The following is a 6,449-nucleotide window of genomic DNA, read 5'->3' as shown; positions in this document are numbered from 1 at the left end:
TATCTTACTGAGCTTCTTTTGTGTGACTTATCCTTTGGATAAAAAAATGCTCTGTTATTAGAGAAATTTCTTCTGTTTTTCACACGTTCCTGCTTCGAATGGAATGCCATTGTTTGTGTGCCTGTTATCCTTTGCTTCTTTGTGGAGTTTTTTATTTTATTTTTTCTTTTTGATCTTAGGTCTATTCTGAAAATATTTATGTTCATTTTCTTCTGTCTTTGTGGAGATATTCTCAGTCCAATAATGTGAATTTCTGATGATGAATAGCTTGTGCTCCAATCAAAAAGCAGATATTTGTCTGTGTGTAGGTTTTTGGTAAACTTCAAATTTAAGTGTTCTGTCTTCCATAGTTTTCGCAGCACAATCCTAAAAAGAGACAATTTTGTTGTTTTTCACATCCTTCCTGATGAATTTGATGTTTATTAAGTTGTTGGTTATGTGAAGTCTTTCACATCATGAATATGAATTTTGTCACATTTACATATTTGAACCAGTGTTATGTTACTCTTCCTTTTCACAAGTGTTGTGCCCTACTGTGCAGTTCCTAGAAGTTGGTACACCTACTYCTATATTTGAAACAGGTGCTTGAAAATACAAAGATCCAGGAGGGGTTCAGATTTGTTCTGGAGTGGAATTGGTCCAGTTGCCTTTGATTAAGTTTGTAAGGATTACTGTGAAACATGGGCTGTTTAGGCAGTGGGTGTATTCAGGGGCACAAACACCATGCTGGCTGAAACACTAGCAAAGCACCTAATGTGCGTACACCATGTTTTTGTTTGAATTCACTGTGCTGGAGTCAAACCATGATAGCGGTGCTGCACTGATTGTGGTCTTGTGTTAGAGAAACATGAAGAGAATCAAAATATGAGAACAATTTGTTCAGATGCATGTCTTAGTGATTGAGCCTTTCTGAGACAAGATAACTTGAGGGAAGTCATATAATTTAAGGTACAAGGCATATTCCTAAAACAGCTTTACTTAACTGTAACAGGTCTGGAATGCTGATAGTTTGGCCATAGATCAGTTAGTGTATCACATTAAGTTACGGGACACTACGTGCTGGTACAAAGACTTCACGTGTGTTGAGGTATTTTAAATCTGACGTAGACACCCTGAATGTCTTTTAAATGCTGCTATGCATGTTTTAGGAATGACAAGTTTGGTTTCACCCTTTTGTGATTTGATTATCATTGCAGAGTATAACAAAACAACGAGAAAGTCCTTGTAATTTATAGGAAATGTAGATTTAGTCTGGTTGGATCTTTCAAAAAAAAATGCACGGCCTCCAAAAATTCTTGCTGAACAGATCCTGGAGCAGAAAAACACGTCACTGCCAACAATTCCCACAGTGGCAAAAATGCAGTTGGCCAAAGCTGCTGACATTAAAGATTTGCCACCTGCTTTGCTTTTTACATAATTAGAAATTAAATATAAAGTATGTTTTGTTGTCTCTGGACAGCCAGGAAGTGGACCATTCAAGTCAAATTTTCTAATGTATTCATAAAGTTYCCAAAGTGATGTTTACAACATTAGAAGATGATCACTAGAGATTGGATAAATAGACATTTTTCCATTGCTAAGTGCGGCTCTACTCGGTTCTTGTTGGATCGGTTCTACTCGGGTGTAGGTGATTTACCACTGTAACTTGTGTTCCCGCTCTGTGGGCAGTAAAAACAGTTCAAATAGGCGTTAACGTTTAAAAGTGGGTGTTATAATTAACATGGAGGTGCTGAAGATGCAGTTTATCATTGCTCATTCAGTGCTACAGCTAACTATTGATATAAAAAAGTCAGATAAAATAATACCCATCCCTTGCTACAGCAAACCGTTGCTTATAGATGCAGAAAAACACTAGCAAAATGACTTTCTTGTGAATGAACTTGCAGCTACTGCACACTCTATAGCTATTAGTGTAAGTACAATATGTTTTTTTTTACTGATGTAACTCAATGAAAAACAAATAGTATTGCGGATAGTATCTTTGCACAAAAATAAAAAGTCAGACAAGAAATAACYTCACATCTCTACTGACCACAACAAAACAGAGCTGAGAAAACAATTATATTGGTAATTTTAAAGAACATAAAACCAAAAGGAGAAAAATGAAGTGGTTATAAAACATTTAAAACAACATTGTACCATCTAACTCAATGGAAGAACGGTTCAAAGCCCAGCCCTGTAGTGAATCTTAGGCTCACTTTAAAATAGTTCATGAGTTGTCAGTGCTGACAACTGTTCATGAAATACATAGTTTCTCTAAAGAAAGTGTAGTCTGTAGAGAATAAAGAAGGAAACTCCATCCATCAGCATTTTGGCTGTAACTTGTCCATGTTCGAAGTGTTCCTCTGTTCTTCAATGATAACATTCATRGTACTAAATTGTATAACTTTATAACCCAATTCAAGTCTTTACTAACTTGTTTTGCTGGAAGGTAACGTCAAATGTCATCAAATGGTTGARTGTGTGAAACTTTATGGAAACAGAAAACGCGAGCCGCCAAGTTGTGTGTCTATATTTATCTCACTGAGAGCTGCAGAAATGAGATTTAGCGTGAAAGGAGTGTCTCTTTAATCTCCAATTCTGCTGCTCTATATTCATTTAATGTGTGTGTGTGTGTGTGTGTGAGTGACTTTAGATAAAAAAAAGACAATTTCAGTCTTCTTTTTCAGAAGTGAAGATGAGAAGGCGCTGTGCAACATATCAAAAGATGTATCGCCATCGCAATATCCGTGTGCGCAATATCGTTCCCACAAAGGACTGCTTTGGCTGCCATAKATCAGAAGGCCACTGGATTCCTGGTGCCATGCGTTCGTGCCCAGCAAGCCAACAATAAATTTGTCTAATCAGATGGACGGTCATTGCCCTTGATGCACACATTATAACTGAAAGCGACAAAGAACCTAAAATACTCAGAAAATGTGAGTTTTGTGATTTCAGAACAAAGGTAGTATTCGCAATGAAGCACTTTTTCCTAAAATTGTCCATCTTAAATATGAAATAAGCTTCATGGTGCAGGTTAATATGTTGTCGCTCTGTAATTAAAGTTTCAGTATGAGGGAACTAATCGCCATGTGGCACATTTTATTCAGCTCTCCTCCATCGACTCCCACAGACCTCTGAGTGGACGCAGCAGCCAGGAGAACTGTGGATTGTTCTTGTGAGACAGAGCCAACCTGACAAACTTAAAGAAGTTGCAGAAACATTTAACCCTCACTGTTTGGCTTTAGTTTTTAAAGGGAGCTCGATATCTTTGTGTGTTGACACACATCGGCGAGCCTGGCGGACTGCTGCCACTGCTGCAGCTGCCTGGAAATTGCCTTAATGCACAACCTTTCAACTTGGTTGGTTATCTAGAGCCTGCAGGACCCCCGAAGAAATCAAAAGCCTCGCACATATCAGTTCAGGACCTCAAAAGATTTTAAGCTCCGAGTTTGCTTTTTAAATCTGTGCAGTATTGCCTTTCATGAGAAAATGAACTGAAGATATTTGTTCTTCAGTGTTAATTATTTATTCATTGTGAGAAAAAGGACTGAGTAGAGCTTTAATGTCTTACTTAAGTGAAGCTCAGCCATTGATGTGGAGAGTAAATTCATTACTTTTCACAGTCTGTGTGGACACACTGAAGCAAAAACAAAGCAGAGTTTGATTTGAGAGGCACTTTTTAAAAACAGCTTGTTTATCATACGCCTTCACTTTGCTTTTAGAATTAGAACAGAATATATTATACAGCGGAAAGCCTAACATTTTGTTTGTTATTCTTTGGTTATTAATAGTTAGGACCAGTCTGAGTTCTACAATAATGACTTTCATTGTGTTGATTAGAGCAATATCAGGGACATTATCATACGTGGTATGTTTGTCTCTGTGATACTGGAAAGGCATATGGCAATTTATTTTTCTTTATTTGCATCTTTTTTTCATCCTTCAATAACCAGTCAGGTGTCAGTTTTTACTAAACCCACAAACATAAAACATCAAATGGAAAAAAAACTGTGTGGGTGTTGTTTTAGTCCCAATTAGACAATTACATTACTTAGTTTGTTCAATATTGTTGAAATCAAAAGTACAATTTACATTTTCTTACATAGTTCTTACTTCTGTGGGCAGCTTTTGTAATAAATTTATACCAATTCTACATTTATAAAAGTACCTCTGAAGTTTACATGACAATAGCAGATTTTCTGTATTTCTTTTTGAACTAACTGAGCTTGTTTCTTATCGTCATTTAGCCAAAACTATCTGCCTCCAGTTCATCCCTCCGGAACTTCTTTCTCTTTTTCTCTAAATTATTAAATGCCTTGCCTATAACGCCTGTTGTGCTACTGCTTTTCATTATGTTATCTCCTGAATGTATAAAAATAAGGTGAAAACTAGGGCTGCACGGTATATGCGGTAGACAGTAGAAACGGTATGAAGTTGGCCTACGGTAGAAATTTATACTCTACCGTCATATCGTCATTACGTCATCACACCTGTGTCAGCATGGCTGTGAGTGCAGAGACAACTGAGCAGGAGTTCAAAATATAATGAAGAAATTCTAGTGTTTTAAAACACGTATAGAGAGGATAAATCCTCAAAATATCCCCCTCCCGCTGTAGAAAAGTTACGTCGTGTCGCTGGATCATAATCTCTTCCTCCTCTCCTCTCCTCTCGCTGCACGTCGGGCAGAGCAAAGCTTTAACAACTGTAGTTTTTCACACCCAATTGTTGGAGAAAAGACTTGTTTTTTTTATGTATTGTTACCCACAGAGATGATTTTAAAAAAAGATGTGGACATTCGTTCAGTCGTAAATCCATCTTGCTAATGTAAAGTCAGCTTCTGCTCTGATGATGAAGATGATGAAGATGATGAAGATGAGCGCACAGCAGCTGATAGCAGGCGGAATCTCATTGTTTGGCAGGCAGATATTAAAGCAGAAATGCTGGGTTTGATTAAGATTACAGTTCTCTGCAAAAAAAATGCTCTAAAAATTACATTATCTTTACTTTTTATGATAATTTTCTACCGCGATATATACCGTTACCGTGAAGGGGTTCAGTTTATACCATGATATGAATTTGAGGTCATACCGCCCAGATAGGAGCCGAAAGTGAAATACTCATTTTCAAATGAAAAATAGTATTTGTAAACATTAAAGGGGCAATATCATGTAAAATCAAGTTTTTTGAGTTTTATATCATGTTATAATGTTATACTCTCATAAAAACATGCCCAAAGTCTTGCTTTGACTCATTCATGCATGTTTGAGAAATCCTGCAGTGTTTTTAGGAAGCCATGCTGAGGAGCAAAACGACAGGTGGGGACCAGAAACACCTTTTGGTACCAGGAACACCTTTTGGTACCAGAAACACCTTTTGGGACCAGAAACACCCCTGGGATGTGTCTTTAAGCTGAACTTCCTCATGGCAGAGCACTAGGGGTGTAAGAAAATATCGATACACTGAAATATCGTGATATTTCATTTCCTGATACTGTATCAATATTCTAAAGCCCTGTATCGATTTTTAATTAAGGTTTGAAATGTCAACCTTCTTGCCAACCGTTCATTTTTATGTTGTAGTTCAGCCTCTGACCACTAGTTGGCAGCAGTGAGCCAGCCATTTGTCTCCTCTACCTCTTGAGCGCCAGAGATTAAGGGTAGCATTAGCATTGTGAGTAAACATTAGCTTTTCCTTTTCGTTTTTTTTTTTCCTGTAAGAGGTTTTTATTTAATAGAATTTTTGGACAAAAAAATCGCAATATATCACAATATATCGCCTTGCTTACAGTATCGCAATATATCGGGATATATCGTATCGTGACCCCTCTGTTATGATATGAATCGTATCGCCAAATTCTTGCCAATACACAGCCCTACAGAGCACACCCCCCCTTCCCCTCCCCTCCCACCCGCTCCTTGGCTCTGGCAGGTTACGTGCTGAAACCAAGTACACTTCGCTGCAGCATGCAGAACGGGGCGGTGACAGACCTTTCCGTCAGTCCCATACCTTATATGGAAATGGGACTATTGCATTCCGGAAATGAAGGGGGCGCTAGTGACACTATTTTCTATCGAACACTTTCAACATTAAAAATACAAATTTTACAGTAAGGAATTTCTTATCTTTATTTGCACCCATCCTTTTTCTCTTTCATGCAAGTTTGTTTGTTTGTTTGAAATACGCCTTATTGTTTGTACATTGTATCATTTTGTGTGTTCTTTGTTGTTTAATAAAAAAAATAAAACAAAAGAAATTTTACAGTAAGGAAATGGCTACACAACGTGTTATGTCACGTGGTATGTCCCTTTTCATTTACAAATCTTTATTAAATCTTTGTTGTTTTTGGATATTAATATTATATTACAGTAACAAACTAACCTTAGGCATTAAACCTGTGAGGTTAACCTGAGGGTCTGTGTTAGGGGAGGTGGATAAAAGAAATTAATAAATAATGCTCTGAGTACTTC

The sequence above is a fragment of the Austrofundulus limnaeus genome, unplaced genomic scaffold, assembly GCF_001266775.1.
Source record: "Austrofundulus limnaeus strain Quisiro unplaced genomic scaffold, Austrofundulus_limnaeus-1.0 Scaffold69, whole genome shotgun sequence".
NCBI lineage: Eukaryota > Metazoa > Chordata > Actinopteri > Cyprinodontiformes > Rivulidae > Austrofundulus > Austrofundulus limnaeus.
Note: the sequence above shows the minus strand (reverse complement) of the source record.